This window comes from Acanthopagrus latus, chromosome 22 (genome assembly GCF_904848185.1).
Source record: "Acanthopagrus latus isolate v.2019 chromosome 22, fAcaLat1.1, whole genome shotgun sequence".
In the NCBI taxonomy this organism is placed as follows: domain Eukaryota; kingdom Metazoa; phylum Chordata; class Actinopteri; order Spariformes; family Sparidae; genus Acanthopagrus; species Acanthopagrus latus.
Genome location: NC_051060.1, coordinates 15,793,134 through 15,812,056, shown reverse-complemented (window position 1 = coordinate 15,812,056; position 18,923 = coordinate 15,793,134). Strand labels below are relative to the sequence as shown.

Below are 18,923 nucleotides of genomic sequence, written 5' to 3'. Positions count from 1 at the left end.
GGGCCTTTTCTTTGGAGGGCTTGGTAAAGACTCCAGACCCTTGATACACCATCAGTTACAATTTGATACACACGCACGCATGCATGCACGCACACACACCAATATCAAAGTAACCAGTTTTTCTTGCAGCGTTTTTTGCAAGTTATGGAAAGAAGCAGTTATTAGAAGTAGTTATTTTGAGAAATCATGAAAAAAAGGAACAGGCACTCAGATATGAATGGGATCTACATAAGAAAATAAATAAATAAAGTAAAAACAATATCCAGCAGTCATGCAATTTTGTTAGCGTGTTTGCCGTCACATTCACTGAAACAGGATAATCACAAGAGGAGACAAGCGGTAAATGAAACTGCCTCGACCTTCTGAAACAAAAGAGATCCCTTCATTTAATACTGTAAAATTCTCAACAGTTAGTTGAACTGATTTCCTCTCTGGATCACCATGAAACAGATTCCAACACATGGCAGATTAAGAGCCTATTTGTGAGCAAGTGCTCACATATGGAGTGCAGTTTTCCTGCAAGACACAAGTTAAATGTATGACTTTCTTAAACCTTTTAACACATAGAATTCAGTCTGATACCCATTTTAAGATCATACCATCCAAGCGATATAATTAATTGAATTAATGTGCCCTTGACCCGGATAAGCAGCAGAAAATGGACTGACAAATCATGTAAGTTCATTAAATCTAATGCTTAAATTGACACTTGCCCCTTATGAGATGATACTCTCAGGTGGCTAGTAACGGAGTGTGTTATAGGCCTCATGCTGCTAGCTACAACTCAGAAGAAAAAAGAAGAAAGGATGACTCAACTTCCTGAGAGCATAATCTTCCATCACAACAATCTCATTTTAGTTTATAGGTGTACAATGCTTCCAAACTATGCACGACCCCAATATACTGGACCCCTATATTTATTGTACAATTAGATAAATGCTTTATTTCCGTGACACTTATGGTCCTCCATACCAAACAGCCTGCATTCTGATAACATAATTTTTTTCTGCCTGACCATATTATCTGCAGAAAGCAGAAGAGCAAAAAGATGCTTCTATAGTGACCTGCAGAAACCCGGGAGTGCTGTCACAAATACAGTAAAAGCAAATATCAGTAGGAGGCTTGCCCTTTAGTTATTGATTTCCTGTAATACGTAAGGGTCAACAATTAAATTGCTGCAAAAGACCAATAACTGTATTAAGAGCCATGAGATGAATGCCAATAACTACACACTCCGTCAAAGTTACTCCACGACTTAAAGCCTTAAAACAAAACAAACAAAATATGTGGTGTTCTCTCTCCAGTACCCGCGCAGCCTGAAGATGGCCACATTCGCAATGTCAAATTAGCCTGAACATTGCGTCCTTTTCCCAGTGATTCCGAGAACTCTGGAAACTGTGGACTTCCTACATTATGAACAGCTGCAAGCATAAAAACACAGACATCTAATCAGGGAAACTGGCAGAGCCACCGCAGCCAATAGCAGAGGGAGCAGAGATCAGACTGGCAAAGCTCACAAGCAGCTGGTTTAAATCAGTGGTGCAGATATGCAGAGCAGGACGGCTAACCCAGCTCATTTTCCAAAGAAAACAAATGAACGTTTGTCGAACCCAACATGTATCGGGACTGGTGTTTCCTTTAGCTGGTTAAGAAGACTTTTTCTTTGCAACTGCAGAGACTCAACACGACAAATAATGTGTCTGCCTCATCATTTTTGTGATTCTAATGAGGCAGCTTTAACTATTTAAAAGCTGTTTGTTCTTTCATTTTCTGTCTCAATAGAATTTAACACTTGAATTTTATCTTTATTCTCTTTAACAGCAGTTCAAATAACCACACAATTTTAATCATTTAAGATAATGAAATGCTGAATTTGCTGTGGCTATAGCTGGATCAATTGCAAAACAGTTGTTTGGACTCAAAAGAAGAGCTACTTCTACTTCACCAGCAGTGCAATGCATAGACAGTTCAGTATCAGTGTTGGAATTTTGTCATTTTAGGGGCAAGGCCGTTTGGCATTTCCATTTTTTCCAAACAAACAGTTGAAAATACGGTTGTAGCTCGTTGTCTACCTTACTATGGTAGGAAAGAGTCATTGTTTGTGTTTTAACAATGTTTCGCTTATAAGTTATTGATCCGGGAAGTTTGAATCTGTGAATGTATTTCCAAATTTACCAAATTAAATCCTACCACGCAAGTCAGTTACGCATCATATCAAAACTGGCTTAGCTCGCTTGTTTACCTGTGCTGTAAGTGTCATTCTTCCGTTTTGAGATGCTGCTACTGTTTAAGAGGCTCAGGCTTTCAAGTGAGCCCCCTACGCAGCACTGGTGCTGGTGCTGGCACAAAGGCCACTGTGGCCGTACAATGATTTTTTTTTTTTCCATGGGGCATTAAGGTCAAAGTGCGGGGCAACGGCCATTGCCGCCGTGAAATTCCCACCCTTGTTAGTATGCTTTCGCCAACAGGCTAGGTGAGATCTTCCAGCAGCATCTTAAACTTTCTCCTTCCATGTATTAGGCAGCTGTACCATGACAGGAAACTAGGCATTATAGGAATTTCTCACTCAAGCTTCCCACAACTGCTTTGGTCACTTTTCATAGGTGCAAAGGAGTGCAACACCATGAATAATTTCGGAGTTACATTGTAGATAAGTATGCGCTTTTGTTTTATTAGATCTTGCCTCTCGTAATGGCAGACCTTAAAGAACAACATTCATTCTGAGCTTACCTCAGTCTTAATACATTGCCACTGTTGGTGGGAACACACTGTCAAAATTGACGGGAGAGGAGAGTTAGCGTCTCTGCACAGTTGGAGCTCCCTGGTGCACATGTGTAGAATGAAATGACATGCATAGACACACTCAACATGTTGCAGTTCTCTGACAGCAGCCCATGAGGCTGGATGGAGTTCTTACGAAAACTTGATGCAAATAGAAAACAAATATCACTAAAACAACCCCAAAACACATACACCACACCAGCCCCTCCAGTGGAGACTATAACACCCCAGTTTATCCCCTCCACACCCATCACAGCAGATCACGTTGGCAGATCATAACGTGACATGTGCCAGCATGTCTTCCTGCCAATTAAAATTCTGTACCAGCCGGCAACCCTTCAGCGGTGAGATGACACCTTGCAGGCCTTCACCAGTGAGGTACTATAAACACATACACATGCCGGCGTGCACACACATACACACTTTCTGTTGGGGCTGAAAATACACCTGCAGCACCACTGCTGTCAGGTTGGGCTCAGACAGCTATGCTAACTAGGTCTGCTGGTAGTGGGAAACTTACACTGCTTGTGGCGAGGAATACGGCTACATTATAAACTTATTTCCTCGCCTCAATAACTCTGAATTTCTGCCTTCGCTGTGTTTCTCAGGATATCCTTCTTGACACTGTCTAAGTTGTGCATAAACAAAGGCTGCTCTGTGAAGTGTGGCAAGGTTTTTTTGGCACAGAAGACTTCCTTTTTTGTTTTCTGCCACATGAGCTCTGTAGTTTAGGCGCTGGAGTTTGTCCATGGCTTTTTTCCATGTACATGTTATACAGTGAGCAGTCCCAATCAAGCCAGGGTGTGAAGCAGGCAGTCATTTAGCACTGTGCCCTGCCTCTTCTCTTGACACAACCAGCGCTGATCAAAGTGAGCAACCTGGCATGCTGGCGCTCAGATGGTGTTCAGGTACTCAGATGGCACAGATCCACGAGCTGGCTGGCTTTTTCTGCTGTTTTAATGTTGCCTGGCAGCTGTAAACAAGTTTCAGGAGTTGTTTCAGACAAATCTGGCTGCTTAAAATGCAAACTCACAAGCTCAAGTTGTTATCGGTTTCTTTTCTCGAACTCCATTATCTGTATTTCATTCAAATTAACAATGAAACAAATACTTTGCCCATATGAATGACAATTAATTTTGAAGCTGCAACTCTCTTTATGCATGGAAATGAAAAGCTATAGAAATGTTTGTAATTGTGCAGCCATAACAACACTCTTGTTGTCTTTTACCCTTCCTTGGAGAAGATAGCAGAGTCTAAGCTATCCATTCATCAAATATTTTTCTTTGCGTATGAAAAAGAAATCAGCTACTCCCCCACAGTAGCTGTCTGTCCACTATACTTTACATTCAGAGCATGATCAATGATGAACCGTATACGGAGTGAGCGCTCGGACACAGCCCACATTGTATTCTGTTACCAAGCGCTTAGATTGCCTTAGACAGACAGTCATTTAGCAAACATGCTTTATCCCGCTGTACACGTGCACAACTAAATATTCATAGACGTCTGTGTGCCAACATCAATGAGTAGAGTGTCTGATGAACAAACAGACTCAAAGAAGTTTATCTGCTGAGTGCACGAAACCCACTGGTATGAATAATGAAAGCCTGCTGCTCAATAATAAATGTCTGCACGCGCGCACTGTGCAGCTGTGCTTGTTTGGCCTGTGAGGGAAAATTTCATTATACCAACTCCCGTGCTGTTCATGCAGACGTAAAGGACATGCACACAAACTTACCGCTGCAACAACCCCTGTCAGCTCGAACGACACACATCGCTATCAAAAGAGAAAACCAAGAATCGCGCTCACAGTGCTGTCTCACAAGCCCAAGGCAGAGCAGTGCTGCACAACAAAAAGCAAGCTTACTCGAAGAGCTAAACACTGAAAGACAACTCACTTTTTAATGCATTTTCTCCGACAATGAATATGAAGCCAGTTACAATTCTCCAGATGACCTTCGGCTTTATGTTGCATGCTAAAAAAAGTTACCAGACTCTTCTGCAGAGATGGAGGTTGTCCAGAGCTTTTCCCCAAAAGGGAGGGGTGTACCAGAGAGAGAAAGAGACAAAGAGAAAGAGAGATGGAGCGACAGCTTGAGGCACGAAAAAGCAGCGTGGGTGGCATCAGGGGAAACAGAGAAATAGACCATCTTCTCTCATTGAGAACAATGCCCATACCAGGGAGCTCTGCGTTTCAGCGCAGAAAGGCGGGATGGCGAATGAGAGAGGCTTTCTGTTGGTGCGAAGGAGCTGATACCTCATTGATACTGCAATTTTTCAATACATTGCAACACAGTGGGTATTGTGATTCAGTATTCTATGAGGCACTGTGATGTACTGATTCACATCCATCTCACTGCCGCAAATATCCCAGAGGGTACATGTCAAACGCAATTGCACTTTGAGTGTAAAGAGACATGAATCAGGAGATATGGCACCCTGCTTTTCCACATCTGAAGTGCCCTTTAAGCACTCACCTTTACATTTTCATCATTTCATCAGTCCCCTATCAATATATGTAGACCGGGTGAGAGGGCGGACATTCAGCACACTGTGGACGAATTGTTCTCCTATCAGTTTCCTTTGATCTACATCTAAGAAAACGTCATGGTCAAAGAAGGGGAAGAAGAGTGGCTTTAAAGTCTGGTGATATAGCTTGGAGGCAAAGTGTATTTCAGTCTCTCATGCACCACAGCGTCTTAGAAAGAAGGAAATGTGTAAACACATGCAGAAATCTTCCACTTCAAAAAAGAGGTTGAATATATCCCAGATACTTTTAATAGTAACTGACTGCAACACATTTCTTTCCCTTGTACACCGTCATGTGTAATTTTCTCAAAACTTAAAGGACAAGTTCACCCAAAAATGAAAATGTAGTCATTATCTACTCACCCTGATGGAGAGTTCGTTCAACTGTCAAAGTCCATGAGACATTTCTTCACAGCACAACAGTGTTGCAGCATTCCCCTTAACAACTGATGGGGACTTGTTTTACAACATAAACAAATCTAAATGAAAAAAGCCCAGAGATCGCAATTGATTTGAAAAGACCTTATTTACACCCTTTTTAAAGCTGAAATCATTACTGTGGCTGCTAAGCTGACAGTGTTTGTGTGCAACCCATCTGAAGCGGTGCATGAGCTAAACTGCATGTCAAGGGTGTAAATAACACCTTATAAAATCAATTTGGGATTTCAGCGCTTCCGGAGAGTTGGATTAAGATGGAAAAGCTGGAAGGAGCCATTTTTGTTGTTGTTGTCGTTGCTGTTGTTTTATTCCTCAAGTACCAATCTACCTCAGTTGTTTGTGAGAATTCTGCAGTGCTGACTTTTCAAACAACACTGGAGGTGGAAAGATAATAACTGAATGTTATTTTTTTCTGTGAACTTATCCTTTAATTAGAGCAGATTTGTATTTGAATATTAAAGATTTAATATTAAGTAACCAGAATACAGTCTATAAATGTTATTATTTGCTTTCAAGTTGTCAACCAAGAGAGAAAGAGTGGGGTTTTTCCCAACAGCTGAAATCATACTTTCAAACCAAATTTTCTGCATTTTTACACGCTGAAACTATTAAAACAGAATCTGACATAATGGCCGCATCATGAACACCACCATGTTCCATAAAACACTGCTGATAGAGCGGAGGCAATTACAGACCAACAACAGACTAAACAACCAATTCACAACCATCCAGTGAACCGAGTGGAACTTGGCAGCAGCTGAAAGGTGGATAAGTGAGGAATAGAGACAAGAGGCGAAGCTGAGAGAATTTGTGGGATAAAATGGGCCGATCAGACAGCGCCCAGGGCAGCTGTGCAAAGCTCTCATGGGCTGTCTCATGAGCTCCTGTACAATGTCACAGTCTGTGTCAGTGCATGAGAGACGACTCTGGGAACAAAGTGCTGGCAGACCAGTGTGGCGATGTTAGTGAAGGTGCCCTTGCTGCGAGGAGGCCGGAGGCAGTGCCAGCGGGTACAGAGCGGTGGGGCAAACAGCAGGGACGATGCCAAGTTCTGGTTTGATCAGGTCTTTTATAAGATATGAAAAACGACATCTAACATTTCCACATGATAAAGTATAAAACAATGACCAAACCTTTGTTATATTACTTAGTTGTGTACTTGGAATATCCTAAATGTTTCGAACAAATGTTCAAAGCTGGAGAAATCCACAATTTTGAGTGTTTCATTTAATCAAATGTCACTTTAACTTCTGCGAGAGAGTTGGGGGGCACCCTTGAAATGGTTAGGTTTAGGGAAAGATACACACACACACACACACACACACACACACACACACACACACACACACACACACACACACACACACACACACACACACACACACACACACACACACACACACACACACACACACACACACACAGAGCTATAGGTGGTGAAGGCAGTCAGTAGTCAGTGTCCTAAGGGTCTTTTTTTTTCCATCTTTAGAAGCAGCATGCTCATTAGGGGTCAAAGAAGTCAGCTGCAGGCATCATGTGACCCATGTGTCATGACATCACAGCACCCCCACACTGCCCTCCAGCCTTCAACCCCATGCACCCACCCATAGTCCTGACAGCTATGCTTCAAAATGCCACCGCTAGGCAAAACAGTGGGTGAACACTTTCTGCATACAAATGGAGGAGAGTTGCAGTGGCGGGAGGAAAGAATGAATCTCTGCTGTGCAAAAGGGGGCTAAAGAAGAGAAAATATGGTCTAACAGTCTTGTATTAACAGCACTACAGAAGATTGACTCAATTAAGGCCACCACCATCCACTTATTCTGCCATTATATTGAACAATGATAAAGACACTGACTCATAGTGCCTGCCGGGCAGTTTTTCCAAGGACTGAGATTTTTGAGGTGAACTTACGGTGCCTGCATGATTCAATACGCTATATTTAGATTTAGACTACTGAGCATGCGAGTCCATGGAAGACAAAATCCTCCATCCAAACACACACATATTCAATGGGTCCATTCAGGTTTGATCATTAGATCAGGCCCAACGTTGTCTCTGGTGAAGGTGATAGGGGTGACAATGGGACACAGAGGAAGGAGACAAAGGCTCAGCTCACTCCCTTTTCTCCCTCTTGCGTTCAGCTGTCACCGGGTATTGTAAGGCGCTCTGCTGCTCTCCAATCGACACATCTTGAAAAGGAAGCAAATCCAATTCTTCCTGCAGGTATAAGGCCTCTCGCTCCCTTATTCTCTCCCCTTGTTTTCCTATATTTTTGGCTCTTATCAGTGGGCATATTTCAAGCCCCCAGCCCTCTCTTCAGTATTAAGAAAAACTGGTGTGTGTGTGTGTGTGTGTGTGTGTGTGTGTGTGTGTGCGCGCGTGCGTGTGTGTGTATGTGCGTGTGTAAGAGAGCCAGAATCCACAGCAGTTGTTATCACTTCTCCCACATGATTCCTTGTTATCTATCCTGGTCAGTCAGACTTTGGCTTGCCTGTCATCCCCCTCATCACTGAAGAGTGTGTGTGTGGATATCTGAGTCATCATGCCCTTGTCAGTCACAGTCACTGTTGCGCCGCTCTGGAACCAAAAGCTCTCTTGCTCCTGTTGCAATTAGATAAACACCTACTCAGCTTGCTCATAGTCCACCTCTTCCTGTTCCTCGCACAGGAGAGCCCTTCATCTCACAAGTACTGGAGTAGCTCCAGATACTGATCAGATATAGATACTAGACAGTTTGCCTATTTATCTGACTTTACACAATTCAGCACTCCATCCACTAACTACTTTGGCCAGCACTTCACTAAAACTTCTTCAAACACCTGAAAACTGGAAAGTAATTTCTGATTAAAAAAAAAAAAGTGCTGTCCTGTAATGCTCTATCCACAGAAGGATGTGCAAAGCCTGTATTCAGAAAATATGCCTTTAAACAAGCCATCATGACTTCCATAATGTTAATATACAGTCACCACCCCCAGCATAGCTATGTTTGCAAAAACACAAGCAGGGCTGATGTGGATTTTTTTTGGTTGCGGGGGGACCTTAAAGAGACAGGTTCTAAAACAGAGTTCAGACAGAGGGTGAGTAAATGTACTGCAGCAGTGGATATCATGGAAAGCATTATGTGGCATCTTTATCAGGATGCCACAAGATTTCAAGCAAGGCTTGCTTGAAAAGGGTTAACAACAGCAAAATAGAAGAAAGAAAAAGCTCAACAAGTAACTGTGTTACTACTGATGGGAACAATGAGGCCAGTTACTCTTGTAGAATAAGGGTACCAATTGGAATTCAATGGCAGTATGTGAACAAATCCTTAGAGTGTCCTTCAATGTAGCTATTAGACAAACTGAGTGAAATGAAAAGGCTAGGAAATTAACCTGCAAAGATTTTTCTCCCTCTTTTCTCGATCCATGCCGCATTTGGAAAATTTAATTTGAACCTCCAGGCAACATCTGGCCTGGTGAACAAGTGCCCCACTCCGTCTGCTTCCTCTATTCCACTGTAACGTTACCTTTGTTTGAACTCTGTGTAGTACTGCATAAAGAAAAAAATCTTGTCAAACCACAGCGACAAAGACATAATGTTGACCACAGAACTAGTGGTCATCGCTAGCATCATTGGAAGCAGTAAGCACTGACTGTGAAGCTCCTGCTTATGTAAAGTAGGACATAGGAGGGAGAGGACTATGGTATAAAAACACGTAAGAAACAGATTGTGAGAGGGGCTGGAGGGAGTGAGAGAGAGGGGGGGAAAGACAGAGACGGAGAGGATAAACACACAGGGAGCCAGTAAAGAATAATGGACAGTGAGACAGATGGAAAAAGAAGAGGCTCTGCAGCAGCAGTCCCAGCGGTGAGACCAGGCCTGTCTGTCAGCACCTATCTGTCCTCCTGAGGCTTCACTACACAAGCCAAGCTCCTGCCTCAAGTCACAACTAACATTTATATAACCACACACACAATAGTGAAATGACCTTTGACCTCATCCTATACCACAGGATGTATCCATGTGGACTGCTGCTTTACTGTTTTACCAGAGGAGGATGGTTTTCCTCCAGGCAGCTCATTTAACTCTGAACACTGACCTGGTATTTAGCCAGCAACAGCTGATTAAGACACATATTCACATTCACACACACTCGCAAGATAGACTTGTTTGGTACATAACCTTAAAGGCATCTTGCTATATATATTTTAAGTCAGAGTCTGTGGTTCACAAAGGTAAGCACTAAGATCAATCAAAAAACATTCACTTTGTTTAAAGATCAGAGACACCCCTGCCCCATCATCCTCCATTTGCAGATTAATTTGGATCCTAACAAGCCCTAAATAAAAATACTTGCCTCACGACAGCTTCGTTATTACTGCACTCCATCTGCTGCTGTTCACAGGATTTATGCTGCACTGCTCACAGCTCAAGATACTAGATAATATCATTTAAATTAATTATACACCTGTCATATTAGTTAATCAAATAAGAAGGCTGCAAAACTTCTCCTTTGGTTTTCCACCCTTGACAAAGTAATCCATCTGTACCATATACGTAGCTAGTACCAGATTCACTAAGCTTTTAGGATTCCATCTCAGATTCTGCCCCTGGAGATGTGTATGTTATTTATCAGGCAGTTGCACAAGCCTGCAACCCTGTCATCATGTCATCTGTGGTAGAATCTTGAATATAGACAGTGAAGTGCATCTCTCTCATTATGCACTGATGAGTGTCTTATTGAGCATTCTGCTGCATTGACAAAGGATCAAGGATTGGTGATGTATAGAAGAAAACATTAAGCAGAACATAAAGCAATCATATTTCCTTGCCGTCAAGTACTGTGTTTGTGTTGTAACGCTTCTGAGATTTCAGCTATGGTGGTCAGCCTTCACACTCAACATGTACTGTAATTTTGGCCACTAGAGGTCTCTCTATTGGAACAAGAGTCTGGTGAGAGTCAGACCTTTTGGAGGAATAAACACCTGGAATCACATCTGAATCTGCTCTGATCTGGACCAGTTAACTGATGGGAGGAGAGCTCAGAGATTAGTTTTCATCTTTTCAGAATAAAAGAGGATTTATCTTGGTCATCAACCAGTTTCAGGTGTTTATGTACTGTAATGTTAAAAGCTGGATGGGAAATGTACTTTACTTGAGTAATGTAACATTACAGAGGAGAAAAAGAAAACAGAGAACCAGGGTCTCTGGTGAGTGCTGAGTTTAGTGATTGACCTGAATTCAAACACAAAGACACACACAAATGCTCAGTTTGTGCTGTTGCTCGTATCTCACTGCTAATGTCCACGAATCTGGCTATTTGGGCCAGATACAAACTACATGAATAACGGGATAAAACAATGATCCCTCGACCAAACGTCCTTTGATGATAGTCAATATTCTACTAAACATCCAGTATTGCTAATGAAAAATCTATCTGACATGACTCAGGCACTAATGCTCGCAGATGAGGTAACATTTTATCACTGGCTGATTTCCTTCATATTTACAACTGTTCAGATTTTGGGAAAGATGTCAAATTATCTAGTGCCACATTTACTTTACGTAATGGCTGCTGGTGTGCAATGAAAAACACCATCAAAAGACCAAGTAAATGTGAATAAAAAAAACATAATGTGCTGATACTGGTAGATAGCACTGAAACTGTCAAGCAGCTTGGTGCAGCCAGCCAAAAACAATCAGTATTTCTCAGTCGTAGCAAAGCCAATTTGAGTGCTTCACCATAATCTACCACATAAATGAATACAATAATGACACACTGAAAGTATTACAGGTTTCAGCTACAAGTACCTACTCAAGTCAATGTCAGCATTACATGCTCTCTACCACAGCACCACATCCTTTTTGCTTTTTAGTTTTCTGTGGCCCAAGCTAACTGTGCTGGGCAAGTCGATAGCCAGCAGCGTTGTGGATAATGAAAACAGTACTGTGACGACTGGCTATGTCAAGAGGATGATGGCTCAGAGTAACAGCTTGCTGGCTGGCTACACAGAAAAGATGCAGAGACACACACACACACACACACACACACACACACACACACACGTGACCTCATGCATACACACATGAGCACAGACACACTGATGCACCACTGCTCCAGATCAAGGACAAAGAGACAATGGCCTATGGACACTGTCAAAGTTAAGAAGCATGACTTATCTTAAGACTGATCTGAGGATCAATGTACAGTAATAGGAGTGTAAATTTAAGAAACAGATTAGAAATGAGTGTTTCCTGTTCTTATATAATAGTAGTCCTCATATGCTCAAGCTGTGGGCATGTGTCTATAAATGAAAGAGAGTTATGTAAGGGCCTACTGTGTCTCACACCATTTCCCATAGTTTGATGTCAGAAATTGCCTTTTATTTCATCATCAGATGACTATACAATACAGTTTGAATTTTCAGCATAGTTTAGATAGGCTTAAGAGCAGATTAATAACTACTACCCCCGTGTATTTCCTCTGGCATAACATTGAATGGAGGAAGAATTCAGCATGTAGTCTCCCACTGAACTGCACGGCCTGTCTTAGCCGTTGCTTCTTTAACCAGTAAGAATTTCATAACCTCCATGTGACCTCTGCTCTGCAGCACTAACATGCCCTGGTGAACAGCCAAGCATCGATGTATAGTAAGCATTAATAACACAAGCATACTCAGTGTGTGCTGAGTGTAGGTTTTCTTGCTGAGGATTTAAGTGAATCTGGCATTTCCTGCTAACCATCAAAGACCAAAAACAAGGCGAGCTCGCCTCCACTTCCAGTCTTCCCATCTGAAACCGCAGAGAAGTGTACACTCACGGCCTCTGCTGGGCTTTAATCCAGCGCAAATCAGATGAGCCTTGTGCTCAGGCCTCATGCATATCCAAAGAGGAGCTGGATCCTTGCTGTGAGCTGTAAATGAACAGCCAAATATTGGCTCCTAATTGAAGGTGGCGGTTGTCTGTGTGCACAGGCACCCCTGCTGTGAAACTGTGGACAAACACACTAGGACACTAAGAGGCTACTTCCCCTTTTGCTCTCCTTCTGTTTTCCCAGCACTCCTGTTCCTTTCAGCAAGCCTTTATAGGCTGAAGCCTTGCCTGTTTACTCTTTTTTTTTCTTGTTTAAGATTTTTTAAATAACATTTCTAGTTTTTTAGATAGTTTATGAAAGCCAAACATGACAGAGAAGATAGGAATGTGCTGCATAATTAAACCAAACAAAATAAAACACTTAATGTACCTGAAACAAAAGCCTATTGGATCTTAAATATTCCGCTTACATCACTGTCTTTCCCTTTCTTCTTCTTCTCCCTTGCTCTCCCTTGTACTGCTACCCAGTCAACTGAGAAGAAAAATGAGTTCTTATGAAAATCCTAATGAAAATGCAGCGTGTCTGTAATTGAATATGGACGTTTGAGACCTGACACTAGGGATTCAAGCTGCGGACGGGATAAACGTGCCTCGCCTCCCATTTCTCTCGCCTCCATCAATCATCACACATCACCACGACGACCAGGGCAGCCGCCGTTCCAGCTCAGTAAGAACCCATCGGTGAAAGAGAGTGCCGAACAGAGGAAGACAAATCAAGGGAGAGGAAAAGAGTGCTTAGAAATTCCAAGAGAAAGGTACACTGTGCTGCGTTGCGCCTTTTGGAGTTCTGCTTAAGTTTGCATAATCAAATCTAGTCAAATAGTCTTGTTCTCTGGGTGCAGCTGTACAGAGATCTTTTGGCAGCATTTTGAGCTAGATTATGCACAGGACTAAACAACATAGTGATGTAAAAGGGCAGGTAAGTCATATGTCCTGAGGAGGGTATCAGACTACGTTTACCAGCCAAATGTACACATGACACCAGGGGAGTGGCCTCAGCAGCCCATGGTTTATCCCATTGTGAAGCTCATTTTGGCTTTCAGCTGGGAGAATGAGCTGGGTCAGTCACAGGACACCACGGTGCTCCATTTCCTAAATACCTGGCTATTACTGACTGAAGAGTCAGAGTCAAGAGTGAGGCTTTTTATTCACTTTGTAGGGAACGGCCAGAGGCCCATGAGAGAGAGTGGTCTGTTAACAACATACTTTAGGCCAATATTGGAGGGTTCAACCTTTTTCCCCTATTCTATTTTTCTGCTTCGGCACCCTATTATCAGCTCTTACCCACATTTAGACTGTAATGACACTAAAGTTCTCAGCCTAAACAAACACATTTATTTTTAAAGCTGGAAAGCATGAGCATACCCTCTCTGTTTGCCAGGCTGCGACTGGCACATATAAACATACTGCTAGGCTGAACGTTAGGAAAATAAGATTCTCCCTTTCTCATTCTCAGCAGAGCCTAAAATGGTGTGGTGAGTGACAGAACTCTTGCATTTGTTCAAACAAAGCAGCTGTAGTTTGACTAGTTGACAGCAGAGGGGTTACATCACAGTGAGTAAGAACCTGCTGTATAGAGTGCTGCAGGGTGATGTAATTTTGCAGGCCAAGCCTGAAGTTAGCATCATCCTGGTTCTCTTGACAATAGGCTTACGGGATTATTCCACTGGATAACTGTATAACTTTTATTCAGCAAGATAATCTTCTGACCAGTATGATGTTTATGATATTCAAATGCAATCAGCACAAGTAAAAAGCTAACTTTAGCTTTTAAACGTAATACAGTACAGTCACACAACTTCGACGTCACTACCACTAACCTTACTACGACATTTACTCTACACGGTACTATAAATTGATAAAACCATGAGTTGGAAAGTTCAAGTCATCTAAAGTCTGCCTCAAAAGGCAAACTAGTGAGGAGATGAGTCTCCTTTCTTTAGCATAATGACATTTAATGTCCTGACAACCTCTGTAGTCTGGATTCAGTCGCTTTTTAACAAGCGGGACATGCTAAAGCTTCAAAACCACCAGTGGGGTAATTACTGACATATCCTATATCACAAAACAAAACTGGAGAATGGCTTAAGCCTCTGTTAACCACAGGCCATATTTCAGGTATTTAACCAAAAACCTACCATCTCATTCCTGCAGAACTCTATAGATATATGGGGGGAAACTTACAGTGACAGAGATAAAAAGGTAAAAATAATAAATCATTTCTAAATCAAAAAAAGACACAGAGAAGACAGAAACAATAAAAAAGGGGTGAGGGTCAGGTTCTACAGTTGAGTAGGGGTGGCACTGTGCTCAAATGGGGCTTTTGTGTGTTTCTGCCTTGTTGGCAGCGGCAGGGACAGAGTCAGACAGGCCTATTTCTGAGATATCTTGAAAACTCACTGAGAAAACCTGTCAACGCCCTCTCTTCCCCTGGGTGACTGAGAGAATGAAACATAAAGGCTGAAAGAGCCAGTATGGCAACTATAAGAGATGCGAGGTAAAAGATGAGGTGGATAAAAGGTGAACAGGCATTAAGAGGAGAGTGAGGAGAAAAGAATAGCAGAAGAGATAATGCAACACTGAATGACATCGTATGGATATACAGATGGCAAATATTGATTTTCAAGGCTAAAGATCAAATTCTGATGCTCCATGATCATCAATAAAAAGATGAATAGTCTTTAAGGTATTTATGTTCTATATGTGATTAATGTTTTTCCCCTATAACAGTTTTGTGTTCAGAAATATTGTTCTACCTTACAATTGTTCCAGAATAAGATACATATTGCTGGAGTTGAACAGAGGATAAATGCAACATGTAAGAAAGAGATCGGACATAATCACAAATTGAAAAATTTGGCTGGAAAAGAAAAGGGGGAAGTTGTAGAGAGAAACACTGAATTTGTCACTGAAACTCTGTAAGACACAGCAAAAAGTCCCAACCGCGGATGGAACGATATATGCAGGGAAAGAGGTGGTGGAGGCAGTGGCAGTAGGACACAAGAAGCACCAGTCAAGCACGTTAACTGAGCCCTGGTGTCCTACTGTCAGGCCAGTTCAGACCGGGGACAGAAGCAGTATTATAGAGCTGTGGGCCTGGCCAAGAGGAAGAACAATAGCTGCTGTGTGCCGGAGCCTCTGGAGCATCCTAACAGCTGGGAGATAGGAGGTCCGTCTGTGGCACGTAGTGGGGCGTTGCACACACATTAAATTTCTCTCTCTCTGCCTTTCCCTGAATCCCTGGCCCACCTTCATCCCACCTCCTCCTACTCATGCCAGGCAGGCATCAATCATTTTACTCTCATCTCTTTACTTTTCTCTCTTTCATTAGGCCCTGTATTATTCTTTGTGTCCTACTGTCACCCCTCTTCACCTCTGTAGAGAATGACAAAAGACAGCTACAGAAAGAGAGATATTCTTCTTGCTAGCATGAGAAAGCCATAGACTGGCAGAGGATCAGAGCAATGTCAACAAATAAGAGAGGTCCAAAAGCCTCCACAGGAGGCATGCCAAAGCTCTTCTATTATGAGGGCCTCCGAAACACAGAGAAAAACATGAGAACTGCAAACTGTGCAGGAATGTCATCGCTCGCAGCAAAGAGTTCACAAACAGCATCAGATAAAACCACAGCAATATGTCCTGTTCTATTCTGGGAATACACCTGTAGGTAAGGCCATTTGTCGGGTAAACCGAGCGCTATTATATACACTCATGTATCAAAGAGCAGGTTACGCAGATAGAACTGTCAACTTTCCTGCTTTTTGCTTATGTTTAATGTTTTCCTGCAAGCTCAGAAATACCATGTATAACATCAAAAACCAAGGTGTAACCCACTTGTGAAAAAAATTGACACAAACAAAACAACAACACTGATTTGGGACCACAGTGGGCGAACTTCTGTATACATTATCTGGTCAGTGCTGAATGGGCGTGAAATGATGACTGGTTTCTGTATTTGTAATTTCAAGGGGGGAGGGGCGCTGGACTATGTCCTGAAATCAACATCAAATTCAAAAGAAATGTGCAAATCATTTACATACATATGTGCTCTCTTGGAGTTGTTGCGAAACTTGGGCTATAGCTTCATGTTAGTCATGTGATAGTTGACTGATAAATAGAACAGCTGCAAGGGCCCTCAGAATATTTTGTCCAAGGAGTCAGAGCTGCTTCCACAATCCTTCTTAAAAATATTCTAGGCTCATCTGGAAAGTAAGCACACTCCGTACCGTCTAATCAAAGCAAGGACTATCTTGCATTTTTGTGTCATTCGTCCAGACATTGTTACTGTCGAGTTGTGAGACTAATTTTAGCTTGGAGAGTCAGCCCTGTCTTTGTTTACACTGACAGTGTCCAGAATTTCCTCAAGTGAAATAATAAAGATCTGAACTGACATGGGGAAAGTAATTCTTTAACCTTATTATAACGCAGACGAATAAGTAAAAATCCTTGAGCTCATACATATCACAAGCAGACACTGGTGCATCTACACCCCACTTGGCACCAGGTTTGTGTCTCTTGTGTGTTATCATTATTACATTTGAATGTAATTTTAATACATCAGATGTGCAAACTGGCTACGCTAATCTACTGTCAAAAGCTGCAGGCGCAGCGGCACTCATAGACTTTTATCAATGACTCTGTGGCTGAGGATTCATTCATCACTAGGAGACAGACATTTCCACAACAGGCAGCTTTCATTTTACTACAATATTTCAAAACCATTCAAATAGATGCTCTCTCCACTGTAGACAAAAGTGTTTCCTGTAGCATCCCAAGACTGATCTTGGTTGGGTACAAGCGGACAGGCTGCAGGAAACATGGACTGTACATAATGTGTACCCTACAGCACCACATAAGACTGCATCATGCAATGCAACGAATATCTTTCATATGAGCTGAAAAACACACACACACACACTCTTCTTCGTGCCCACTTTTCTTCCTTGCACTTGAAGTAGTAGTACAAAGAAGGTTTCGAATTTCACAAAGCATGATTTTTTTTTTTTTTTTAAACCGGGCTGAAGGGCTACCATCCCCCCATGACTGCAAACCCAGGCTGGCTGGAATAGACCCCAGCCCCTATCCTCCTCTCTGAGTCAAGTCAACGCGTTCAGAGGGAAAATTAAATCACGTCGTGCGGATGCCAGCGGTTCGCCTAATCATACCACGGCAGCCTGAAACTCTCCAAACCCCGACGACGAATAAAAAGAGAACAGAGACAACAAAAAAAGACACTGAAAGATGATACTCGTGGCATGTGTCTATAACGTTAGGTAATTTCTAGGGGCATCGCAAATATTTGCTCTCCGGTTTCTCACCAACGTGATATTCCCAGAAACGAACATGTCAAGACGCTGCAGCGGGAGCTCATGCAGATGTGGAGTTTGGCCATTTATCAGCCTCCACAGCGGTCCCGTTACAAACGTGCCGTTTATGTATACGGTAACAATCACACTAACGGTACTTTTAAGGATTTTGACCACTTTAAGGTGCCTAGCGTTGTCAACATTGCCACATTTTGTCACCTGTGTACAAGGGTTAATGTGGCAGTCAGTGATGGTCAGGGAGTGTTGCATTACCCGAGACCGTTATTAGCCAGGCAGCTCCGGTTCGAGGCTAATGTTACACTTCGGTTTTTAAGGCAGTTTGTTGCCGCTAGTAGACGAGATGCAAAAAAAAAAACCAAAAAAAAAAAAACGTAGACCCAAGTGTCGTGTTAAAGTTAAACAGCAGCACACAAAGCGTTCATATTATTTACCTGATACGTTTGTTAAAATTCCTCTTATTTTCTGTCCATCCTCACTGAGCGGCAGAGCGTGCCACCGTGTCCGAGAATTTAAATCCCCGGGTCGGATCCATGATTGTACTGTCTCTGTTATCAAGCGTACTCCTGCTGGAAGAGGCGGCGGCGGAGAAGGGTCCAGGCACCTTTTTTTCCAAAGGGAAACTCCGGGTGGATGTCGGCGGAATGGGCATCAAAGCAGGTCCGCTGAAGCTATCAGTGTGTTTAGAAACAACAAAGAGTGTCCCTCTGTTTGACCTACATGAAATAAAAACATTACTTCCGAAGCAACGAGCGTGAAAAGGCGTTTATTCGCGAGGTGATGTCCCCATTATAATCTGAGATAATGGTACTTACCACTCTATTGTTGGGGCGCGAGAAAAGCGTTCCATGCAACCGCCGCTGCGCTCGTGGGAGGCTCGTGGGAGGCTCGCGGCTGACGTGCGCGCTCGCAGTATTGGCCCGTTTACCTGGAGCCGTCATGATGCGCCGGCCAATCGATCACAGGGAGGGACTTCGATTTTATGATCTAGAA

At 42.6% G+C, this 18,923-nt stretch overlaps 1 protein-coding gene across 4 annotated transcripts in view; it reads right to left on the bottom strand.

The window, feature by feature from the left end:
* The window catches only part of wasf1 (WASP family member 1), a 62,002-nt gene extending 43,114 nt beyond the window's left edge, over positions 1 to 18,888 (bottom strand). The window contains exons 1-3 of one of the 4 annotated variants that reach the window (XM_037085671.1): positions 18,746 to 18,887; positions 18,365 to 18,646; positions 13,017 to 13,078 (exon numbers count right to left, since the gene is read on the bottom strand). The gene's annotated coding sequence lies outside the window, so the exon portion shown is untranslated. Of the gene's footprint in view, positions 1 to 13,016; positions 13,079 to 18,364; positions 18,721 to 18,745 lie in introns of those variants that run through there. The other 3 variants (XM_037085673.1, XM_037085669.1, XM_037085670.1) reach the window with 3 other exon arrangements.
* Positions 18,889 to 18,923: the final 35 nt, after the last annotated feature.